A 24372-nucleotide genomic window follows, 5' to 3' on the forward strand; every position below is an offset into this window, starting at 1 on the left:
ACACGATTTCTTCATCATTTTGGTTGTTTTGGGGAAACTACATTTCTCAGTTGGATCTCGAGATTAAAAATGGTAAAAACCTAAGAAAAAGCAGATGAATCAGTTAATGTAAGTAATTAACCTACCATGAGATGGGGACTTTGTCAAATGGAAGAGTTATTGAGTTTCTTAACACACACAGTAAGTTTCAACTCATTCAAAATACAACCCTTTTGAAATGGAAATTCTTTGCCGTGAATGGGATTCAGAATGGGGTTCCTGCGGCCACAACGCAGAGTACTAAACACTATAGGATCACATCGAGCTACCAAAGATTGCTTGTAAAGCCTACTCATGCTCTGACAGAGACCTGTACAAGCTGGCTGAACTCTTCATTTAGCGCTCGAAATGCATCAACTGAAGAACCAGCTGAACTTGAGACAGTTGGTACGTTGTGATTCTTTGAAAAAGTTCACTTTTTCCGTGAAATTGGAATATCTCAATTGCATCCTCCTCACATCTTTTCTCCTCTCATCACTCCAAATTCTCAAGACTCATTGGTTGAGAAAAGCAGAACACTCTCCACCAATATGTTCAATGACATGTTTGAAAAGGCTCTGCTGAGATTCGAACTCAGGATCTCCTGTTTACTAGACAGGCGCTTTAACCAACTAAGCCACAGCGCCTGTAGATGCCAAGTATGTTGCAGGTCAGAACACCGCTACACGTATTTATTTCAAACATGTCTCATTCATTTAACCCATATCTCTGTCTTGCAAAATCACGTCACAAAACAGATGTTATTTACTAATATTGGAATCGATATGAACTCTTTCAATTGTCTAGCAACAGGATTTCTTAAGCTATGTTTTGGGACCCAAAGTGGGCCCGAGTATGTGAGAGGTGGGCAGCGCGATATCAGTAAACGTTTTGAGTCACAAGCTATTTCTTCTTAATTTCGGTCATCCGAAGACAGTACATTTTTTATTTGGGTCTCAAACTGAATAAACTCAAGATACTCTGACATGGATTCTTAAACCATGGTTTGGGACCCAAAGTAGGAATATCGCGAGATATGAGTAAACATTCAGAATCATACACGATTTCTTCATCATTTTGGTTGTTTTGGGGAAACTACATTTCTCAGTTGGATCTCGAGATTAAAAATGGTAAAAACCTAAGAAAAAGCAGATGAATCAGTTAATGTAAGTAATTAACCTACCATGAGATGGGGACTTTGTCAAATGGAAGAGTTATTGAGTTTCTTAACACACACAGTAAGTTTCAACTCATTCAAAATACAACCCTTTTGAAATGGAAATTCTTTGCCGTGAATGGGATTCAGAATGGGGTTCCTGCGGCCACAACGCAGAGTACTAAACACTATAGGATCACAGCGAGCTACCAAAGATTGCTTGTAAAGCCTACTCATGCTCTGACAGAGACCTGTACAAGCTGGCTGAACTCTTCATTTAGCGCTCGAAATGAATCAACTGAAGAACCAGCTGAACTTGAGACAGTTGGTACGTTGTGATTCTTTGAAAAAGTTCACTTTTTCTGTGAAATTGGAATATCTCAATTGCATCCTCCTCACATCTTTTCTCCTCTCATCACTCCAAATTCTCAAGACTCATTGGTTGAGAAAAGCAGAACACTCTCCACCAATATGTTCAATGACATGTTTGAAAAGGCTCTGCTGAGATTCGAACTCAGGATCTCCTGTTTACTAGACAGGCGCTTTAACCAACTAAGCCACAGCGCCTGTAGATGCCAAGTATGTTGCAGGTCAGAACACCGCTACACGTATTTATTTCAAACATGTCTCATTCATTTAACCCATATCTCTGTCTTGCAAAATCACGTCACAAAACAGATGTTATTTACTAATATTGGAATCGATATGAACTCTTTCAATTGTCTAGCAACAGGATTTCTTAAGCTATGTTTTGGGACCCAAAGTGGGCCCGAGTATGTGAGAGGTGGGCAGCGCGATATCAGTAAACATTTTGAGTCACAAGCTATTTCTTCTTAATTTCGGTCATCCGAAGACAGTACATTTTTCATTTGGGTCTCAAACTGAATAAACTCAAGATACTCTGACATGGATTCTTAAACCATGGTTTGGGACCCAAAGTGGGAATATCGCGAGATATGAGTAAACATTCAGAATCATACACGATTTCTTCATCATTTTGGTTGTTTTGGGGAAACTACATTTCTCAGTTGGATCTCGAGATTAAAAATGGTAAAAACCTAAGAAAAAGCAGATGAATCAGTTAATGTAAGTAATTAACCTACCATGAGATGGGGACTTTGTCAAATGGAAGAGTTAAACTCACACAGTAAGTTTCAACTCATTCAAAATTACAACCCTTTTGAAATGGAAATTCTTTGCCGTGACACGGGATTCAGAATGGGGTTCCTGCGGCCACAACGCAGAGTACTAAACACTATAGGATCACAGCGAGCTACCAAAGATTGCTTGTAAAGCCTACTCATGCTCTGACAGAGACCTGTACAAGCTGGCTGAACTCTTCATTTAGCGCTGAAATGAATCAACTGAAGAACCAGCTGAACTTGAGACAGTTGGTACGTTGTAATTCTTTGAAAAAGTTCCTTTTCCGTGAAATTGGAATATCTCAATTTCATCCTCCTCACATCTTTTCTCCTCTCATCACTCCAAATTCTCAAGACTCATTGGTTGAGAAAAGCAGAACACTCTCCACCAATATGTTCAATGACATGTTTGAAAAGGCTCTGCTGAGATTCGAACTCAGGATCTCCTGTTTACTAGACAGGCGCTTTAACCAACTAAGCCACAGCGCCTGTAGATGCCAAGTATGTTGCAGGTCAGAACACCGCTACACGTATTTATTTCAAACATGTCTCATTCATTTAACCCATATCTCTGTCTTGCAAAATCACGTCACAAAACAGATGTTATTTACTAATATTGGAATCGATATGAACTCCTTCAATTGTCTAGCAACAGGATTTCTTAAGCTATGTTTTGGGACCCAAAGTGGGCCCGAGTATGTGAGAGGTGGGCAGCGCGATATCAGTAAACATTTTGAGTCACAAGCTATTTCTTCTTAATTTCGGTCATCCGAAGACAGTACATTTTTCATTTGGGTCTCAAACTGAATAAACTCAAGATACTCTGACATGGATTCTTAAACTATGTTTGGGACCCAAAGTGGGAATATCGCGAGATATGAGTAAACATTCAGAATCATACACGATTTCTTCATCATTTTGGTTGTTTTGGGGAAACTACATTTCTCAGTTGGATCTCGAGATTAAAAATGGTAAAAACCTAAGAAAAAGCAGATGAATCAGTTAATGTAAGTAATTAACCTACCATGAGATGGGGACTTTGTCAAATGGAAGAGTTAAACTCACACAGTAAGTTTCAACTCATTCAAAATTACAACCCTTTTGAAATGGAAATTCTTTGCCGTGAACGGGATTCAGAATGGGGTTCCTGCGGCCACAACGCAGAGTACTAAACACTATAGGATCACAGCGAGCTACCAAAGATTGCTTGTAAAGCCTACTCATGCTCTGACAGAGACCTGTACAAGCTGGCTGAACTCTTCATTTAGCGCTCGAAATGAATCAACTGAAGAACCAGCTGAACTTGAGACAGTTGGTACGTTGTAATTCTTTGAAAAAGTTCCCTTTTTCCGTGAAATTGGAATATCTCAATTTCATCCTCCTCACATCTTTTCTCCTCTCATCACTCCAAATTCTCAAGACTCATTGGTTGAGAAAAGCAGAACACTCTCCACCAATATGTTCAATGACATGTTTGAAAAGGCTCTGCTGAGATTCGAACTCAGGATCTCCTGTTTACTAGACAGGCGCTTTAACCAACTAAGCCACAGCGCCTGTAGATGCCAAGTATGTTGCAGGTCAGAACACCGCTACACGTATTTATTTCAAACATGTCTCATTCATTTAACCCATATCTCTGTCTTGCAAAATCACGTCACAAAACAGATGTTATTTACTAATATTGGAATCGATATGAACTCTTTCAATTGTCTAGCAACAGGATTTCTTAAGCTATGTTTTGGGACCCAAAGTGGGCCCGAGTATGTGAGAGGTGGGCAGCGCGATATCAGTAAACATTTTGAGTCACAAGCTATTTCTTCTTAATTTCGGTCATCCGAAGACAGTACATTTTTCATTTGGGTCTCAAACTGAATAAACTCAAGATACTCTGACATGGATTCTTAAACTATGGTTTGGGACCCAAAGTGGGAATATCGCGAGATATGAGTAAACATTCAGAATCATACACGATTTCTTCATCATTTTGGTTGTTTTGGGGAAACTACATTTCTCAGTTGGATCTCGAGATTAAAAATGGTAAAAACCTAAGAAAAAGCAGATGAATCAGTTAATGTAAGTAATTAACCTACCATGAGATGGGGACTTTGTCAAATGGAAGAGTTAAACTCACACAGTAAGTTTCAACTCATTCAAAATTACAACCCTTTTGAAATGGAAATTCTTTGCCGTGAACGGGATTCAGAATGGGGTTCCTGCGGCCACAACGCAGAGTACTAAACACTATAGGATCACAGCGAGCTACCAAAGATTGCTTGTAAAGCCTACTCATGCTCTGACAGAGACCTGTACAAGCTGGCTGAACTCTTCATTTAGCGCTCGAAATGAATCAACTGAAGAACCAGCTGAACTTGAGACAGTTGGTACGTTGTAATTCTTTGAAAAAGTTCCCTTTTTCCGTGAAATTGGAATATCTCAATTTCATCCTCCTCACATCTTTTCTCCTCTCATCACTCCAAATTCTCAAGACTCATTGGTTGAGAAAAGCAGAACACTCTCCACCAATATGTTCAATGACATGTTTGAAAAGGCTCTGCTGAGATTCGAACTCAGGATCTCCTGTTTACTAGACAGGCGCTTTAACCAACTAAGCCACAGCGCCTGTAGATGCCAAGTATGTTGCAGGTAAGAACACCGCTACACGTATTTATTTCAAACATGTCTCATTCATTTAACCCATATCTCTGTCTTGCAAAATCACGTCACAAAACAGATGTTATTTACTAATATTGGAATCGATATGAACTCCTTCAATTGTCTAGCAACAGGATTTCTTAAGCTATGTTTTGGGACCCAAAGTGGGCCCGAGTATGTGAGAGGTGGGCAGCGCGATATCAGTAAACATTTTGAGTCACAAGCTATTTCTTCTTAATTTCGGTCATCCGAAGACAGTACATTTTTCATTTGGGTCTCAAACTGAATAAACTCAAGATACTCTGACATGGATTCTTAAACTATGGTTTGGGACCCAAAGTGGGAATATCGCGAGATATGAGTAAACATTCAGAATCATACACGATTTCTTCATCATTTTGGTTGTTTTGGGGAAACTACATTTCTCAGTTGGATCTCGAGATTAAAAATGGTAAAAACCTAAGAAAAAGCAGATGAATCAGTTAATGTAAGTAATTAACCTACCATGAGATGGGGACTTTGTCAAATGGAAGAGTTATTGAGTTTCTTAACACACACAGTAAGTTTCAACTCATTCAAAATACAACCCTTTTGAAATGGAAATTCTTTGCCGTGAATGGGATTCAGAATGGGGTTCCTGCGGCCACAACGCAGAGTACTAAACACTATAGGATCACAGCGAGCTACCAAAGATTGCTTGTAAAGCCTACTCATGCTCTGACAGAGACCTGTACAAGCTGGCTGAACTCTTCATTTAGCGCTCGAAATGAATCAACTGAAGAACCAGCTGAACTTGAGACAGTTGGTACGTTGTGATTCTTTGAAAAAGTTCACTTTTTCCGTGAAATTGGAATATCTCAATTGCATCCTCCTCACATCTTTTCTCCTCTCATCACTCCAAATTCTCAAGACTCATTGGTTGAGAAAAGCAGAACACTCTCCACCAATATGTTCAATGACATGTTTGAAAAGGCTCTGCTGAGATTCGAACTCAGGATCTCCTGTTTACTAGACAGGCGCTTTAACCAACTAAGCCACAGCGCCTGTAGATGCCAAGTATGTTGCAGGTCAGAACACCGCTACACGTATTTATTTCAAACATGTCTCATTCATTTAACCCATATCTCTGTCTTGCAAAATCACGTCACAAAACAGATGTTATTTACTAATATTGGAATCGATATGAACTCCTTCAATTGTCTAGCAACAGGATTTCTTAAGCTATGTTTTGGGACCCAAAGTGGGCCCGAGTATGTGAGAGGTGGGCAGCGATATCAGTAAACATTTTGAGTCACAAGCTATTTCTTCTTAATTTCGGTCATCCGAAGACAGTACATTTTTCATTTGGGTCTCAAACTGAATAAACTCAAGATACTCTGACATGGATTCTTAAACTATGATTTGGGACCCAAAGTGGGAATATCGCGAGATATGAGTAAACATTCAGAATCATACACGATTTCTTCATCATTTTGGTTGTTTTGGGAAACTACATTTCTCAGTTGGATCTCGAGATTAAAAATGGTAAAAACCTAAGAAAAAGCAGATGAATCAGTTAATGTAAGTAATTAACCTACCATGAGATGGGGACTTTGTCAAATGGAAGAGTTATTGAGTTTCTTAACACACACAGTAAGTTTCAACTCATTCAAAATACAACCCTTTTGAAATGGAAATTCTTTGCCGTGAATGGGATTCAGAATGGGGTTCCTGCGGCCACAACGCAGAGTACTAAACACTATAGGATCACATCGAGCTACCAAAGATTGCTTGTAAAGCCTACTCATGCTCTGACAGAGACCTGTACAAGCTGGCTGAACTCTTCATTTAGCGATCGAAATGAATCAACTGAAGAACCAGCTGAACTTGAGACAGTTGGTACGTTGTGATTCTTTGAAAAAGTTCCCTTTTTCCGTGAAATTGGAATATCTCAATTGCATCCTCCTCACATCTTTTCTCCTCTCATCACTCCAAATTCTCAAGACTCATTGGTTGAGAAAAGCAGAACACTCTCCACCAATATGTTCAATGACATGTTTGAAAAGGCTCTGCTGAGATTCGAACTCAGGATCTCCTGTTTACTAGACAGGCGCTTTAACCAACTAAGCCACAGCGCCTGTAGATGCCAAGTATGTTGCAGGTCAGAACACCGCTACACGTATTTATTTCAAACATGTCTCATTCATTTAACCCATATCTCTGTCTTGCAAAATCACGTCACAAAACAGATGTTATTTACTAATATTGGAATCGATATGAACTCTTTCAATTGTCTAGCAACAGGATTTCTTAAGCTATGTTTTGGGACCCAAAGTGGGCCCGAGTATGTGAGAGGTGGGCAGCGCGATATCAGTAAACGTTTTGAGTCACAAGCTATTTCTTCTTAATTTCGGTCATCCGAAGACAGTACATTTTTTATTTGGGTCTCAAACTGAATAAACTCAAGATACTCTGACATGGATTCTTAAACTATGGTTTGGGACCCAAAGTGGGAATATCGCGAGATATGAGTAAACATTCAGAATCATACACGATTTCTTCATCATTTTGGTTGTTTTGGGGAAACTACATTTCTCAGTTGGATCTCGAGATTAAAAATGGTAAAAACCTAAGAAAAAGCAGATGAATCAGTTAATGTAAGTAATTAACCTACCATGAGATGGGGACTTTGTCAAATGGAAGAGTTATTGAGTTTCTTAACACACACAGTAAGTTTCAACTCATTCAAAATACAACCCTTTTGAAATGGAAATTCTTTGCCGTGAATGGGATTCAGAATGGGGTTCCTGCGGCCACAACGCAGAGTACTAAACACTATAGGATCACAGCGAGCTACCAAAGATTGCTTGTAAAGCCTACTCATGCTCTGACAGAGACCTGTACAAGCTGGCTGAACTCTTCATTTAGCGCTCGAAATGAATCAACTGAAGAACCAGCTGAACTTGAGACAGTTGGTACGTTGTGATTCTTTGAAAAAGTTCACTTTTCCGTGAAATTGGAATATCTCAATTGCATCCTCCTCACATCTTTCTCCTCTCATCACTCCAAATTCTCAAGACTCATTGGTTGAGAAAAGCAGAACACTCTCCACCAATATGTTCAATGACATGTTTGAAAAGGCTCTGCTGAGATTCGAACTCAGGATCTCCTGTTTACTAGACAGGCGCTTTAACCAACTAAGCCACAGCGCCTGTAGATGCCAAGTATGTTGCAGGTCAGAACACCGCTACACGTATTTATTTCAAACATGTCTCATTCATTTAACCCATATCTCTGTCTTGCAAAATCACGTCACAAAACAGATGTTATTTACTAATATTGGAATCGATATGAACTCTTTCAATTGTCTAGCAACAGGATTTCTTAAGCTATGTTTTGGGACCCAAAGTGGGCCCGAGTATGTGAGAGGTGGGCAGCGCGATATCAGTAAACATTTTGAGTCACAAGCTATTTCTTCTTAATTTCGGTCATCCGAAGACAGTACATTTTTCATTTGGGTCTCAAACTGAATAAACTCAAGATACTCTGACATGGATTCTTAAACTATGGTTTGGGACCCAAAGTGGGAATATCGCGAGATATGAGTAAACATTCAGAATCATACACGATTTCTTCATCATTTTGGTTGTTTTGGGGAAACTACATTTCTCAGTTGGATCTCGAGATTAAAAATGGTAAAAACCTAAGAAAAAGCAGATGAATCAGTTAATGTAAGTAATTAACCTACCATGAGATGGGGACTTTGTCAAATGGAAGAGTTATTGAGTTTCTTAACACACACAGTAAGTTTCAACTCATTCAAAATACAACCCTTTTGAAATGGAAATTCTTTGCCGTGAATGGGATTCAGAATGGGGTTCCTGCGGCCACAACGCAGAGTACTAAACACTATAGGATCACAGCGAGCTACCAAAGATTGCTTGTAAAGCCTACTCATGCTCTGACAGAGACCTGTACAAGCTGGCTGAACTCTTCATTTAGCGCTCGAAATGAATCAACTGAAGAACCAGCTGAACTTGAGACAGTTGGTACGTTGTGATTCTTTGAAAAAGTTCACTTTTTCCGTGAAATTGGAATATCTCAATTGCATCCTCCTCACATCTTTTCTCCTCTCATCACTCCAAATTCTCAAGACTCATTGGTTGAGAAAAGCAGAACACTCTCCACCAATATGTTCAATGACATGTTTGAAAAGGCTCTGCTGAGATTCGAACTCAGGATCTCCTGTTTACTAGACAGGCGCTTTAACCAACTAAGCCACAGCGCCTGTAGATGCCAAGTATGTTGCAGGTCAGAACACCGCTACACGTATTTATTTCAAACATGTCTCATTCATTTAACCCATATCTCTGTCTTGCAAAATCACGTCACAAAACAGATGTTATTTACTAATATTGGAATCGATATGAACTCTTTCAATTGTCTAGCAACAGGATTTCTTAAGCTATGTTTTGGGACCCAAAGTGGGCCCGAGTATGTGAGAGGTGGGCAGCGCGATATCAGTAAACATTTTGAGTCACAAGCTATTTCTTCTTAATTTCGGTCATCCGAAGACAGTACATTTTTCATTTGGGTCTCAAACTGAATAAACTCAAGATACTCTGACATGGATTCTTAAACCATGGTTTGGGACCCAAAGTGGGAATATCGCGAGATATGAGTAAACATTCAGAATCATACACGATTTCTTCATCATTTTGGTTGTTTTGGGGAAACTACATTTCTCAGTTGGATCTCGAGATTAAAAATGGTAAAAACCTAAGAAAAAGCAGATGAATCAGTTAATGTAAGTAATTAACCTACCATGAGATGGGGACTTTGTCAAATGGAAGAGTTAAACTCACACAGTAAGTTTCAACTCATTCAAAATTACAACCCTTTTGAAATGGAAATTCTTTGCCGTGACACGGATTGAGACCGGGGTTCCTGCGGCCACAACGCAGAGTACTAAACACTATAGGATCACAGCGAGCTACCAAAGATTGCTTGTAAAGCCTACTCATGCTCTAACAGAGACCTGTACAAGCTGGCTGAACTCTTCATTTAGCGCTTGAAATGAATCAACTGAAGAACCAGCTGAACTTGAGACAGTTGGTACGTTGTAATTCTTTGAAAAAGTTCCCTTTTTCCGTGAAATTGGAATATCTCAATTTCATCCTCCTCACATCTTTTCTCCTCTCATCACTCCAAATTCTCAAGACTCATTGGTTGAGAAAAGCAGAACACTCTCCACCAATATGTTCAATGACATGTTTGAAAAGGCTCTGCTGAGATTCGAACTCAGGATCTCCTGTTTACTAAACAGGCGCTTTAACCAACTAAGCCACAGCACCTGTAGATGCCAAGTATGTTGCAGGTCAGAACACCGCTACACGTATTTATTTCAAACATGTCTCATTCATTTAACCCATATCTCTGTCTTGCAAAATCACGTCACAAAACAGATGTTATTTACTAATATTGGAATCGATATGAACTCCTTCAATTGTCTAGCAACAGGATTTCTTAAGCTATGTTTTGGGACCCAAAGTGGCCTGAGTATGTGAGAGGGGGCAGCGCGATATCAGTAAACATTTTGAGTCACAAGCTATTTCTTCTTAATTTCGGTCATCCGAAGACAGTACATTTTCATTTGGGTCTCAAACTGAATAAACTCAAGATACTCTGACATGGATTCTTAAACTATGATTTGGGACCCAAAGTGGGAATATCGCGAGATATGAGTAAACATTCAGAATCATACACGATTTCTTCATCATTTTGGTTGTTTTGGGGAAACTACATTTCTCAGTTGGATCTCGGGATTAAAAATGGTAAAAACCTAAGAAAAAGCAGATGAATCAGTTAATGTAAGTAATTAACCTACCATGAGATGGGGACTTTGTCAAATGGAAGAGTTAAACTCACACAGTAAGTTTCAACTCATTCAAAATTACAACCCTTTTGAAATGGAAATTCTTTGCCGTGAACGGGATTCAGAATGGGGTTCCTGCGGCCACAACGCAGAGTACTAAACACTATAGGATCACAGCGAGCTACCAAAGATTGCTTGTAAAGCCTACTCATGCTCTGACAGAGACCTGTACAAGCTGGCTGAACTCTTCATTTAGCGCTCGAAATGAATCAACTGAAGAACCAGCTGAACTTGAGACAGTTGGTACGTTGTAATTCTTTGAAAAAGTTCCCTTTTTCCGTGAAATTGGAATATCTCAATTTCATCCTCCTCACATCTTTTCTCCTCTCATCACTCCAAATTCTCAAGACTCATTGGTTGAGAAAAGCAGAACACTCTCCACCAATATGTTCAATGACATGTTTGAAAAGGCTCTGCTGAGATTCGAACTCAGGATCTCCTGTTTACTAGACAGGCGCTTTAACCAACTAAGCCACAGCGCCTGTAGATGCCAAGTATGTTGCAGGTAAGAACACCGCTACACGTATTTATTTCAAACATGTCTCATTCATTTAACCCATATCTCTGTCTTGCAAAATCACGTCACAAAACAGATGTTATTTACTAATATTGGAATCGATATGAACTCCTTCAATTGTCTAGCAACAGGATTTCTTAAGCTATGTTTTGGGACCCAAAGTGGCCCAGTATGTGAGAGGTGGGCAGCGCGATATCAGTAAACATTTTGAGTCACAAGCTATTTCTTCTTAATTTCGGTCATCCGAAGACAGTACATTTTCATTTGGGTCTCAAACTGAATAAACTCAAGATACTCTGACATGGATTCTTAAACTATGGTTTGGGACCCAAAGTGGGAATATCGCGAGATATGAGTAAACATTCAGAATCATACACGATTTCTTCATCATTTTGGTTGTTTTGGGGAAACTACATTTCTCAGTTGGATCTCGAGATTAAAAATGGTAAAAACCTAAGAAAAAGCAGATGAATCAGTTAATGTAAGTAATTAACCTACCATGAGATGGGGACTTTGTCAAATGGAAGAGTTAAGTTTCTCACACAGTAAGTTTCAACTCATTCAAAATACAACCCTTTTGAAATGGAAATTCTTTGCCGTGAATGGGATTCAGAATGGGGTTCCTGCGGCCACAACGCAGAGTACTAAACACTATAGGATCACAGCGAGCTACCAAAGATTGCTTGTAAAGCCTACTCATGCTCTGACAGAGACCTGTACAAGCTGGCTGAACTCTTCATTTAGCGCGGAAATGAATCAACTGAAGAACCAGCTGAACTTGAGACAGTTGGTACGTTGTAATTCTTAACAAAAAGTTCCCTTTTCCGTGAAATTGGAATATCTCAATTGCATCCTCCTCACATCTTTTCTCCTCTTATCACTCCAAATTCTCAAGACTCATTGGTTGAGAAAAGCAGAACACTCTCCACCAATATGTTCAATGACATGTTTGAAAAGGCTCTGCTGAGATTCAAACTCAGGATCTCCTGTTTACTAGACAGGCGCTTTAACCAACTAAGCCACAGCGCCTGTAGATGCCAATTATGTTGCAGGTAAGAACACCGCTACACGTATTTATTTCAAACATGTCTCATTCATTTAACCCATATCTCTGTCTTGCAAAATCACGTCACAAAACAGATGTTATTTACTAATATTGGAATCGATATGAACTCCTTCAACTGTCTAGCAACAGGATTTCTTAAGCTATGTTTTGGGACCCAAAGTGGGCCCGAGTATGTGAGAGGTGGGCAGCGCGATATCAGTAAACATTTTGAGTCACAAGCTATTTCTTCTTAATTTCGGTCATCCGAAGACAGTACATTTTTTCATTTGGGTCTCAAACTGAATAAACTCAAGATACTCTGACATGGATTCTTAAACTATGGTTTGGGACCCAAAGTGGGAATATCGCGAGATATGAGTAAACATTCAGAATCATACACGATTTCTTCATAATTTTGGTTGTGTCATGCAGGTGAAAGAGGACCCAAAAGCGACTTAACAGAAACAGAGTTTATTCAAGTCCAAACAGGGAATAACAGAAATCCTCTAGTCTGTAGAGGGGAATAACAGGAGAAGCGGCCACAGACTGCAGGTCGCTTCGGGTAGGCGCAGGCCGTAGTTGACAGAGACACCTGCTCACACGCAGCATCTGATGAAGGCAAAAAACACGACAGGACAGGGCGATACACAATCACAGCAAAAACACGACAGGACAGGGCGAAACGCAATCACAGCATGGTGAAATACTAAACAAGGAACCGACGGGACAGGAACGGAACACAAAGGAATAAATAGGGACTCTAATCAGGGGAAAGGATCGGGAACAGGTGTGGGAAGACTAAATGATGATTAGGGGAATAGGAACAGCTGGGAGCAGGAACGGAACGATAGAGAGAAGAGAGAGCGAGAGAGTGAGAGAGGGAGGGGGGAGAGAGAGGGATAGAAGGAGGGAAAGAACCAAATAAGACCAGCAGAGGGAAACGAATAGAATGGGGAGCACAGGGACAAGACATGATAATAAATGACAAACATGACAGGTTGTTTTGGGGAAACTACATTTCTCAGTTGGATCTCGGGATTAAAAATGGTAAAAACCTTAGAAAAAGCAGATGAATCACTTAATGTAAGTAATTAACCTACCATGAGATGGGGACTTTGTCAAATGGAAGAGTTATTGAGTTTCTTAACTCACACAGTAAGTTTCAACTCATTCAAAATTACAACCCTTTTGAAATGGAAATTCTTTGCCGTGACACGGATTGAGACCGGGGTTCCTGCGGCCACAACGCAGAGTACTAAACACTATAGGATCACAGCGAGCTACCAAAGATTGCTTGTAAAGCCTACTCATGCTCTGACAGAGACCTGTACAAGCTGGCTGAACTCTTCATTTAACGCTTGAAATGAATCAACTGAAGAACCAGCTGAACTTGAGACAGTTGGTACGTTGTAATTCTTTGAAAAAGTTCCCTTTTTCCGTGAAATTGGAATATCTCAATTTCATCCTCCTCACATCTTTTCTCCTCTCATCACTCCAAATTCTCAAGACTCATTGGTTGAGAAAAGTAGAACACTCTCCACTCTTACCTTTCCACCAATATGTTCAATGACATGTTTGAAAAGGCTCTGCTGAGATTCGAACTCAGGATCTCCTGTTTACTAGACAGGCGCTTTAACCAACTAAGCCACAGCGCCTGTAGATGCCAAGTATGTTGCAGGTCAGAACACCGCTACACGTATTTATTTCAAACATGTCTCATTCATTTAACCCATATCTCTGTCTTGCAAAATCACGTCACAAAACAGATGTTATTTACTAATATTGGAATCGATATGAACTCTTTCAATTGTCTAGCAACAGGATTTCTTAAGCTATGTTTTGGGACCCAAAGTGGGCCCGAGTATGTGAGAGGTGGGCAGCGATATCAGTAAACATTTTGAGTCACAAGCTATTTCTTCTTAATTTCGGTCATCCGAAGACAGTACATTTTTCATTTGGGTCTCAAACTGAATAAACTCAAGATACTCTGACATGGATTCTTAAACTATGGTTTGGGACCCAAAGTGGGAATATCGCGAGATATGAGTAAACATTCAGAATCATACACGATTTCTTCATCATTTTGGTTGTTTTGGGGAAACTACATTTCTCAGTTGGATCTCGAGATTAAAAATGGTAAAAACCTAAGAAAAAGCAGATGAATCAGTTAATGTAAGTAATTAACCTACCATGAGATGGGGACTTTGTCAAATGGAAGAGTTAAACTCACACAGTAAGTTTCAACTCATTCAAAATTACAACCCTTTTGAAATGGAAATTCTTTGCCGTGACACGGATTGAGACCGGGGTTCCTGCGGCCAAAACGCAGAGTACTAAACACTATAGGATCACAGCGAGCTACCAAAGATTGCTTGTAAAGCCTACTCATGCTCTGACAGAGACCTGTACAAGCTGGCTGAACTCTTCATTTAGCGATCGAAATGAATCAACTGAAGAACCAGCTGAACTTGAGACAGTTGGTACGTTGTGATTCTTTGAAAAAGTTCCCTTTTTCCGTGAAATTGGAATATCTCAATTGCATCCTCCTCACATCTTTTCTCCTCTCATCACTCCAAATTCTCAAGACTCATTGGTTGAGAAAAGCAGAACACTCTCCACCAATATGTTCAATGACATGTTTGAAAAGGCTCTGCTGAGATTCAAACTCAGGATCTCCTGTTTACTAAACAGGCGCTTTAACCAACTAAGCCACAGCGCCTGTAGATGCCAAGTATGTTGCAGGTCAGAACACCGCTACACGTATTTATTTCAAACATGTCTCATTCATTTAACCCATATCTCTGTCTTGCAAAATCACGTCACAAAACAGATGTTATTTACTAATATTGGAATCGATATGAACTCTTTCAATTGTCTAGCAACAGGATTTCTTAAGCTATGTTTTGGGACCCAAAGTGGGCCCGAGTATGTGAGAGGTGGGCAGCGCGATATCAGTAAACATTTTGAGTCACAAGCTATTTCTTCTTAATTTCGGTCATCCGAAGACAGTACATTTTTCATTTGGGTCTCAAACTGAATAAACTCAAGATACTCTGACATGGATTCTTAAACTATGGTTTGGGACCCAAAGTGGGAATATCGCGAGATATGAGTAAACATTCAGAATCATACACGATTTCTTCATCATTTTGGTTGTTTTGGGGAAACTACATTTCTCAGTTGGATCTCGGGATTAAAAATGGTAAAAACCTAAGAAAAAGCAGATGAATCAGTTAATGTAAGTAATTAACCTACCATGAGATGGGGACTTTGTCAAATGGAAGAGTTATTGAGTTTCTTAACACACACAGTAAGTTTCAACTCATTCAAAATACAACCCTTTTGAAATGGAAATTCTTTGCCGTGAATGGGATTCAGAATGGGGTTCCTGCGGCCACAACGCAGAGACCCTACTAAACACTATAGGATCACAGCGAGCTACCAAAGATTGCTTGTAAAGCCTACTCATGCTCTGACAGAGACCTGTACAAGCTGGCTGAACTCTTCATTTAGCGCTCGAAATGAATCAACTGAAGAACCAGCTGAACTTGAGACAGTTGGTACGTTGTGATTCTTTGAAAAAGTTCCTTTTTCCGTGAAATTGGAATATCTCAATTGCATCCTCCTCACATCTTTTCTCCTCTCATCACTCCAAATTCTCAAGACTCATTGGTTGAGAAAAGCAGAACACTCTCCACCAATATGTTCAATGACATGTTTGAAAAGGCTCTGCTGAGATTCGAACTCAGGATCTCCTGTTTACTAGACAGGCGCTTTAACCAACTAAGCCACAGCGCCTGTAGATGCCAAGTATGTTGCAGGTCAGAACACCGCTACACGTATTTATTTCAAACATGTCTCATTCATTTAACCCATATCTCTGTCTTGCAAAATCACGTCACAAAACAGATGTTATTTACTAATATTGGAATCGATATGAACTCTTTCAATTGTCTAGCAACAGGATTTCTTAAGCTATGTTTTGGGACCCAAAGTGGGCCCGAGTATGTGAGAGGTGGGCAGCGCGATATCAGTAAACATTTTGAGTCACAAGCTATTTCTTCTTAATTTCGGTCATCCGAAGACAGTACATTTTTCATTTGGGTCTCAAACTGAATAAACTCAAGATACTCTGACATGGATTCTTAAACTATGGTTTGGGACCCAAAGTGGGAATATCGCGAGATATGAGTAAACATTCAGAATCATACACGATTTCTTCATCATTTTGGTTGTTTTGGGAAACTACATTTCTCAGTTGGATCTCGAGATTAAAAATGGTAAAAACCTAAGAAAAAGCAGATGAATCAGTTAATGTAAGTAATTAACCTACCATGAGATGGGGACTTTGTCAAATGGAAGAGTTAAACTCACACAGTAAGTTTCAACTCATTCAAAATTACAACCCTTTTGAAATGGAAATTCTTTGCCGTGACACGGATTGAGATGGGGTTCCTGCGGCCAAAACGCAGAGTACTAAACACTATAGGATCACAGCGAGCTACCAAAGATTGCTTGTAAAGCCTACTCATGCTCTGACAGAGACCTGTACAAGCTGGCTGAACTCTTCATTTAGCGATCGAAATGAATCAACTGAAGAACCAGCTGAACTTGAGACAGTTGGTACGTTGTGATTCTTTGAAAAAGTTCCCTTTTTCCGTGAAATTGGAATATCTCAATTGCATCCTCCTCACATCTTTTCTCCTCTCATCACTCCAAATTCTCAAGACTCATTGGTTGAGAAAAGCAGAACACTCTCCACCAATATGTTCAATGACATGTTTGAAAAGGCTCTGCTGAGATTCAAACTCAGGATCTCCTGTTTACTAAACAGGCGCTTTAACCAACTAAGCCACAGCGCCTGTAGATGCCAAGTATGTTGCAGGTCAGAACACCGCTACACGTATTTATTTCAAACATGTCTCATTCATTTAACCCATATCTCTGTCTTGCAAAATCACGTCACAAAACAGATGTTATTTACTAATATTGGAATGATATGAACTCTTTCAATTGTCTAGCAACAGGATTTCTTAAGCTATGTTTTGGGACCCAAAGTGGGCCCGAGTATGTGAGAGGTGGGCAGCGCGATATCAGTAAACATTTTGAGTCACAAGCTATTTCTTCTTAATTTCGGTCATCCGAAGACAGTACATTTTTCATTTGGGTCTCAAACTGAATAAACTCAAGATACTCTGACATGGATTCTTAAACCATGGTTTGGGACCCAAAGTGGGAATATCGCGAGATATGAGTAAACATTCAGAATCATACACGATTTCTTCATCATTTTGGTTGTTTTGGGGAAACTACATTTCTCAGTTGGATCTCGAGATTAAAAATGGTAAAAACCTAAGAAAAAGCAGATGAATCAGTTAATGTAAGTAATTAACCTACCATGAGATGGGGACTTTGTCAAATGGAAGAGTTAAACTCACACAGTAAGTTTCAACTCATTCAAAATACAACCCTTTTGAAATGGAAATTCTTTGCCGTGAATGGGATTCAGAATGGGGTTCCTGCGGCCACAACGCAGAGTACTAAACACTATAGGATCACAGCGAGCTACCAAAGATTGCTTGTAAAGCCTACTCATGCTCTGACAGAGACCTGTACAAGCTGGCTGAACTCTTCATTTAGCGCTTGAAATGAATCAACTGAAGAACCAGCTGAACTTGAGACAGTTGGTACGTTGTAATTCTTTGAAAAAGTTCCCTTTTTCCGTGAAATTGGAATATCTCAATTTCATCCTCCTCACATCTTTTCTCCTCTCATCACTCCAAATTCTCAAGACTCATTGGTTGAGAAAAGCAGAACACTCTCCACCAATATGTTCAATGACAAGTTTGAAAAGGCTCTGCTGAGATTCAAACTCAGGATCTCCTGTTTACTAGACAGGCGCTTTAACCAACTAAGCCACAGCGCCTGTAGATGCCAAGTATGTTGCAGGTCAGAACACCGCTACACGTATTTATTTCAAACATGTCTCATTCATTTAACCCATATCTCTGTCTTGCAAAATCACGTCACAAAACAGATGTTATTTACTAATATTGGAATCGATATGAACTCTTTCAATTGTCTAGCAACAGGATTTCTTAAGCTATGTTTTGGGACCCAAAGTGGGCCCGAGTATGTGAGAGGTGGGCAGCGCGATATCAGTAAACATTTTGAGTCACAAGCTATTTCTTCTTAATTTCGGTCATCCGAAGACAGTACATTTTTCATTTGGGTCTCAAACTGAATAAACTCAAGATACTCTGACATGGATTCTTAAACTATGGTTTGGGACCCAAAGTGGGAATATCGCGAGATATGAGTAAACATTCAGAATCATACACGATTTCTTCATCATTTTGGTTGTTTTGGGGAAACTACATTTCTCAGTTGGATCTCGAGATTAAAAATGGTAAAAACCTAAGAAAAAGCAGATGAATCAGTTAATGTAAGTAATTAACCTACCATGAGATGGGGACTTTGTCAAATGGAAGAGTTAAGTTTCTTAACACACACAGTAAGTTTCAACTCATTCAAAATACAACCCTTTTGAAATGGAAATTCTTTGCCGTGAATGGGATTCAGAATGGGGTTCCTGCGGCCACAACGCAGAGTACTAAACACTATAGGATCACAGCGAGCTACCAAAGATTGCTTGTAAAGCCTACTCATGCTCTGACAGAGACCTGTACAAGCTGGCTGAACTCTTCATTTAGCGCTCGAAATGAATCAACTGAAGAACCAGCTGAACTTGAGACAGTTGGTACGTTGTGATTCTTTGAAAAGTTCCTTTTTCCGTGAAATTGGAATATCTCAATTGCATCCTCCTCACATCTTTTCTCCTCTCATCACTCCAAATTCTCAAGACTCATTGGTTGAGAAAAGCAGAACACTCTCCACCAATATGTTCAATGACATGTTTGAAAAGGCTCTGCTGAGATTCGAACTCAGGATCTCCTGTTTACTAGACAGGCGCTTTAACCAACTAAGCCACAGCGCCTGTAGATGCCAAGTATGTTGCAGGTCAGAACACCGCTACACGTATTTATTTCAAACATGTCTCATTCATTTAACCCATATCTCTGTCTTGCAAAATCACGTCACAAAACAGATGTTATTTACTAATATTGGAATCGATATGAACTCTTTCAATTGTCTAGCAACAGGATTTCTTAAGCTATGTTTTGGGACCCAAAGTGGGCCCGAGTATGTGAGAGGTGGGCAGCGCGATATCAGTAAACATTTTGAGTCACAAGCTATTTCTTCTTAATTTCGGTCATCCGAAGACAGTACATTTTTCATTTGGGTCTCAAACTGAATAAACTCAAGATACTCTGACATGGATTCTTAAACTATGGTTTGGGACCCAAAGTGGGAATATCGCGAGATATGAGTAAACATTCAGAATCATACACGATTTCTTCATCATTTTGGTTGTTTTGGGGAAACTACATTTCTCAGTTGGATCTCGAGATTAAAAATGGTAAAAACCTAAGAAAAAGCAGATGAATCAGTTAATGTAAGTAATTAACCTACCATGAGATGGGGACTTTGTCAAATGGAAGAGTTAAACTCACACAGTAAGTTTCAACTCATTCAAAATACAACCCTTTTGAAATGGAAATTCTTTGCCGTGAATGGGATTCAGAATGGGGTTCCTGCGGCCACAACGCAGAGTACTAAACACTATAGGATCACAGCGAGCTACCAAAGATTGCTTGTAAAGCCTACTCATGCTCTGACAGAGACCTGTACAAGCTGGCTGAACTCTTCATTTAGCGCTCGAAATGAATCAACTGAAGAACCAGCTGAACTTGAGACAGTTGGTACGTTGTAATTCTTTGAAAAAGTTCCCTTTTTCCGTGAAATTGGAATATCTCAATTTCATCCTCCTCACATCTTTTCTCCTCTCATCACTCCAAATTCTCAAGACTCATTGGTTGAGAAAAGCAGAACACTCTCTCCACCAATATGTTCAATGACATGTTTGAAAAGGCTCTGCTGAGATTCGAACTCAGGATCTCCTGTTTACTAGACAGGCGCTTTAACCAACTAAGCCACAGCGCCTGTAGATGCCAAGTATGTTGCAGGTCAGAACACCGCTACACGTATTTATTTCAAACATGTCTCATTCATTTAACCCATATCTCTGTCTTGCAAAATCACGTCACAAAACAGATGTTATTTACTAATATTGGAATCGATATGAACTCCTTCAATTGTCTAGCAACAGGATTTCTTAAGCTATGTTTTGGGACCCAAAGTGGGCCCGAGTATGTGAGAGGTGGGCAGCGCGATATCAGTAAACATTTTGAGTCACAAGCTATTTCTTCTTAATTTCGGTCATCCGAAGACAGTACATTTTTCATTTGGGTCTCAAACTGAATAAACTCAAGATACTCTGACATGGATTCTTAAACTATGGTTTGGGACCCAAAGTGGGAATATCGCGAGATATGAGTAAACATTCAGAATCATACACGATTTCTTCATCATTTTGGTTGTTTTGGGGAAACTACATTTCTCAGTTGGATCTCGAGATTAAAAATGGTAAAAACCTAAGAAAAAGCAGATGAATCAGTTAATGTAAGTAATTAACCTACCATGAGATGGGGACTTTGTCAAATGGAAGAGTTAAACTCACACAGTAAGTTTCAACTCATTCAAAATACAACCCTTTTGAAATGGAAATTCTTTGCCGTGAACGGGATTCAGAATGGGGTTCCTGCGGCCACAACGCAGAGTACTAAACACTATAGGATCACAGCGAGCTACCAAAGATTGCTTGTAAAGCCTACTCATGCTCTGACAGAGACCTGTACAAGCTGGCTGAACTCTTCATTTAGCGCTCGAAATGAATCAACTGAAGAACCAGCTGAACTTGAGACAGTTGGTACGTTGTAATTCTTTGAAAAAGTTCCCTTTTTCCGTGAAATTGGAATATCTCAATTTCATCCTCCTCACATCTTTTCTCCTCTCATCACTCCAAATTCTCAAGACTCATTGGTTGAGAAAAGCAGAACACTCTCCACCAATATGTTCAATGACATGTTTGAAAAGGCTCTGCTGAGATTCAAACTCAGGATCTCCTGTTTACTAGACAGGCGCTTTAACCAACTAAGCCACAGCGCCTGTAGATGCCAAGTATGTTGCAGGTCAGAACATCGCTACACGTATTTATTTCAAACATGTCTCATTCATTTAACCCATATCTCTGTCTTGCAAAATCACGTCACAAAACAGATGTTATTTACTAATATTGGAATCGATATGAACTCCTTCAATTGTCTAGCAACAGGATTTCTTAAGCTATGTTTTGGGACCCAAAGTGGGCCCGAGTATGTGAGAGGTGGGCAGCGCGATATCAGTAAACATTTTGAGTCACAAGCTATTTCTTCTTAATTTCGGTCATCCGAAGACAGTACATTTTTCATTTGGGTCTCAAACTGAATAAACTCAAGATACTCTGACATGGATTCTTAAACTATGGTTTGGGACCCAAAGTGGGAATATCGCGAGATATGAGTAAACATTCAGAATCATACACGATTTCTTCATCATTTTGGTTGTTTTGGGGAAACTACATTTCTCAGTTGGATCTCGAGATTAAAAATGGTAAAAACCTAAGAAAAAGCAGATGAATCAGTTAATGTAAGTAATTAACCTACCATGAGATGGGGACTTTGTCAAATGGAAGAGTTAAACTCACACAGTAAGTTTCAACTCATTCAAAATACAACCCTTTTGAAATGGAAATTCTTTGCCGTGAACGGATTGAGAATGGGGTTCCTGCGGCCACAACGCAGAGTACTAAACACTATAGGATCACAGCGAGCTACCAAAGATTGCTTGTAAAGCCTACTCATGCTCTGACAGAGACCTGTACAAGCTGGCTGAACTCTTCATTTAGCGCTTGAAATGAATCAACTGAAGAACCAGCTGAACTTGAGACAGTTGGTACGTTGTAATTCTTTGAAAAAGTTCCCTTTTTCCGTGAAATTGGAATATCTCAATTTCATCCTCCTCACATCTTTTCTCCTCTCATCACTCCAAATTCTCAAGACTCATTGGTTGAGAAAAGCAGAACACTCTCCACCAATATGTTCAATGACATGTTTGAAAAGGCTCTGCTGAGATTCGAACTCAGGATCTCCTGTTTACTAGACAGGCGCTTTAACCAACTAAGCCACAGCGCCTGTAGATGCCAAGTATGTTGCAGGTCAGAACACCGCTACACGTATTTATTTCAAACATGTCTCATTCATTTAACCCATATCTCTGTCTTGCAAAATCACGTCACAAAACAGATGTTATTTACTAATATTGGAATCGATATGAACTCTTCAATTGTCTAGCAACAGGATTTCTTAAGCTATGTTTTGGGACCCAAAGTGGGCCCGAGTATGTGAGAGGTGGGCAGCGCGATATCAGTAAACATTTTGAGTCACAAGCTATTTCTTCTTAATTTCGGTCATCCGAAGACAGTACATTTTTCATTTGGGTCTCAAACTGAATAAACTCAAGATACTCTGACATGGATTCTTAAACTATGGTTTGGGACCCAAAGTGGGAATATCGCGAGATATGAGTAAACATTCAGAATCATACACGATTTCTTCATCATTTTGGTTGTTTTGGGGAAACTACATTTCTCAGTTGGATCTCGGGATTAAAAATGGTAAAAACCTAAGAAAAAGCAGATGAATCAGTTAATGTAAGTAATTAACCTACCATGAGATGGGGACTTTGTCAAATGGAAGAGTTAAACTCACACAGTAAGTTTCAACTCATTCAAAATACAACCCTTTTGAAATGGAAATTCTTTGCCGTGAACGGGATTCAGAATGGGGTTCCTGCGGCCACAACGCAGAGTACTAAACACTATAGGATCACAGCGAGCTACCAAAGATTGCTTGTAAAGCCTACTCATGCTCTGACAGAGACCTGTACAAGCTGGCTGAACTCTTCATTTAGCGCTTGAAATGAATCAACTGAAGAACCAGCTGAACTTGAGACAGTTGGTACGTTGTAATTCTTTGAAAAAGTTCCCTTTTTCCGTGAAATTGGAATATCTCAATTTCATCCTCCTCACATCTTTTCTCCTCTCATCACTCCAAATTCTCAAGACTCATTGGTTGAGAAAAGCAGAACACTCTCCACCAATATGTTCAATGACATGTTTGAAAAGGCTCTGCTGAGATTCGAACTCAGGATCTCCTGTTTACTAGACAGGCGCTTTAACCAACTAAGCCACAGCGCCTGTAGATGCCAAGTATGTTGCAGGTCAGAACACCGCTACACGTATTTATTTCAAACATGTCTCATTCATTTAACCCATATCTCTGTCTTGCAAAATCACGTCACAAAACAGATGTTATTTACTAATATTGGAATCGATATGAACTCCTTCAATTGTCTAGCAACAGGATTTCTTAAGCTATGTTTTGGGACCCAAAGTGGGCCCGAGTATGTGAGAGGTGGGCAGCGCGATATCAGTAAACATTTTGAGTCACAAGCTATTTCTTCTTAATTTCGGTCATCCGAAGACAGTACATTTTTCATTTGGGTCTCAAACTGAATAAACTCAAGATACTCTGACATGGATTCTTAAACTATGGTTTGGGACCCAAAGTGGGAATATCGCGAGATATGAGTAAACATTCAGAATCATACACGATTTCTTCATCATTTTGGTTGTTTTGGGGAAACTACATTTCTCAGTTGGATCTCGGGATTAAAAATGGTAAAAACCTAAGAAAAAGCAGATGAATCAGTTAATGTAAGTAATTAACCTACCATGAGATGGGGACTTTGTCAAATGGAAGAGTTATTGAGTTTCTTAACTCACACAGTAAGTTTCAACTCATTCAAAATACAACCCTTTTGAAATGGAAATTCTTTGCCGTGAATGGGATTCAGAATGGGGTTCCT

General features: G+C 39.6%; 22 non-coding genes across 22 annotated transcripts; all 22 read right to left on the reverse strand.

The window, feature by feature from the left end:
• Positions 1-591: 591 nt before the first annotated feature.
• Positions 592-665, reverse strand: trnat-agu. Its single transcript has one exon. It is a non-coding gene; the product is annotated as a tRNA-Thr (tRNA).
• Positions 666-1667: 1002 nt separating this feature from the next.
• trnat-agu lies at positions 1668-1741 on the reverse strand. The gene has a single exon. It is a non-coding gene; the product is annotated as a tRNA-Thr (tRNA).
• A 990-nt stretch (positions 1742-2731) lies between these two features.
• On the reverse strand, positions 2732-2805 carry trnat-agu. The gene has a single exon. It is a non-coding gene; the product is annotated as a tRNA-Thr (tRNA).
• A 991-nt stretch (positions 2806-3796) lies between these two features.
• Positions 3797-3870, reverse strand: trnat-agu. Its single transcript has one exon. It is a non-coding gene; the product is annotated as a tRNA-Thr (tRNA).
• Positions 3871-4862: 992 nt separating this feature from the next.
• On the reverse strand, positions 4863-4936 carry trnat-agu. Its single transcript has one exon. It is a non-coding gene; the product is annotated as a tRNA-Thr (tRNA).
• A 1002-nt stretch (positions 4937-5938) lies between these two features.
• Positions 5939-6012, reverse strand: trnat-agu. The gene has a single exon. It is a non-coding gene; the product is annotated as a tRNA-Thr (tRNA).
• A 999-nt stretch (positions 6013-7011) lies between these two features.
• Positions 7012-7085, reverse strand: trnat-agu. Its single transcript has one exon. It is a non-coding gene; the product is annotated as a tRNA-Thr (tRNA).
• A 1000-nt stretch (positions 7086-8085) lies between these two features.
• Positions 8086-8159, reverse strand: trnat-agu. The gene has a single exon. It is a non-coding gene; the product is annotated as a tRNA-Thr (tRNA).
• Positions 8160-9161: 1002 nt separating this feature from the next.
• On the reverse strand, positions 9162-9235 carry trnat-agu. The gene has a single exon. It is a non-coding gene; the product is annotated as a tRNA-Thr (tRNA).
• A 992-nt stretch (positions 9236-10227) lies between these two features.
• On the reverse strand, positions 10228-10301 carry trnat-agu. The gene has a single exon. It is a non-coding gene; the product is annotated as a tRNA-Thr (tRNA).
• Positions 10302-11290: 989 nt separating this feature from the next.
• trnat-agu lies at positions 11291-11364 on the reverse strand. Its single transcript has one exon. It is a non-coding gene; the product is annotated as a tRNA-Thr (tRNA).
• Positions 11365-12354: 990 nt separating this feature from the next.
• trnat-agu lies at positions 12355-12428 on the reverse strand. Its single transcript has one exon. It is a non-coding gene; the product is annotated as a tRNA-Thr (tRNA).
• A 1597-nt stretch (positions 12429-14025) lies between these two features.
• On the reverse strand, positions 14026-14099 carry trnat-agu. The gene has a single exon. It is a non-coding gene; the product is annotated as a tRNA-Thr (tRNA).
• A 990-nt stretch (positions 14100-15089) lies between these two features.
• On the reverse strand, positions 15090-15163 carry trnat-agu. The gene has a single exon. It is a non-coding gene; the product is annotated as a tRNA-Thr (tRNA).
• Positions 15164-16168: 1005 nt separating this feature from the next.
• trnat-agu lies at positions 16169-16242 on the reverse strand. The gene has a single exon. It is a non-coding gene; the product is annotated as a tRNA-Thr (tRNA).
• A 990-nt stretch (positions 16243-17232) lies between these two features.
• trnat-agu lies at positions 17233-17306 on the reverse strand. The gene has a single exon. It is a non-coding gene; the product is annotated as a tRNA-Thr (tRNA).
• A 990-nt stretch (positions 17307-18296) lies between these two features.
• On the reverse strand, positions 18297-18370 carry trnat-agu. Its single transcript has one exon. It is a non-coding gene; the product is annotated as a tRNA-Thr (tRNA).
• A 997-nt stretch (positions 18371-19367) lies between these two features.
• trnat-agu lies at positions 19368-19441 on the reverse strand. The gene has a single exon. It is a non-coding gene; the product is annotated as a tRNA-Thr (tRNA).
• A 993-nt stretch (positions 19442-20434) lies between these two features.
• On the reverse strand, positions 20435-20508 carry trnat-agu. Its single transcript has one exon. It is a non-coding gene; the product is annotated as a tRNA-Thr (tRNA).
• A 991-nt stretch (positions 20509-21499) lies between these two features.
• trnat-agu lies at positions 21500-21573 on the reverse strand. The gene has a single exon. It is a non-coding gene; the product is annotated as a tRNA-Thr (tRNA).
• A 990-nt stretch (positions 21574-22563) lies between these two features.
• On the reverse strand, positions 22564-22637 carry trnat-agu. The gene has a single exon. It is a non-coding gene; the product is annotated as a tRNA-Thr (tRNA).
• Positions 22638-23627: 990 nt separating this feature from the next.
• trnat-agu lies at positions 23628-23701 on the reverse strand. Its single transcript has one exon. It is a non-coding gene; the product is annotated as a tRNA-Thr (tRNA).
• Positions 23702-24372: the final 671 nt, after the last annotated feature.

Source organism: Oncorhynchus gorbuscha, linkage group LG10 (assembly GCF_021184085.1).
Source record: "Oncorhynchus gorbuscha isolate QuinsamMale2020 ecotype Even-year linkage group LG10, OgorEven_v1.0, whole genome shotgun sequence".
NCBI lineage: Eukaryota > Metazoa > Chordata > Actinopteri > Salmoniformes > Salmonidae > Oncorhynchus > Oncorhynchus gorbuscha.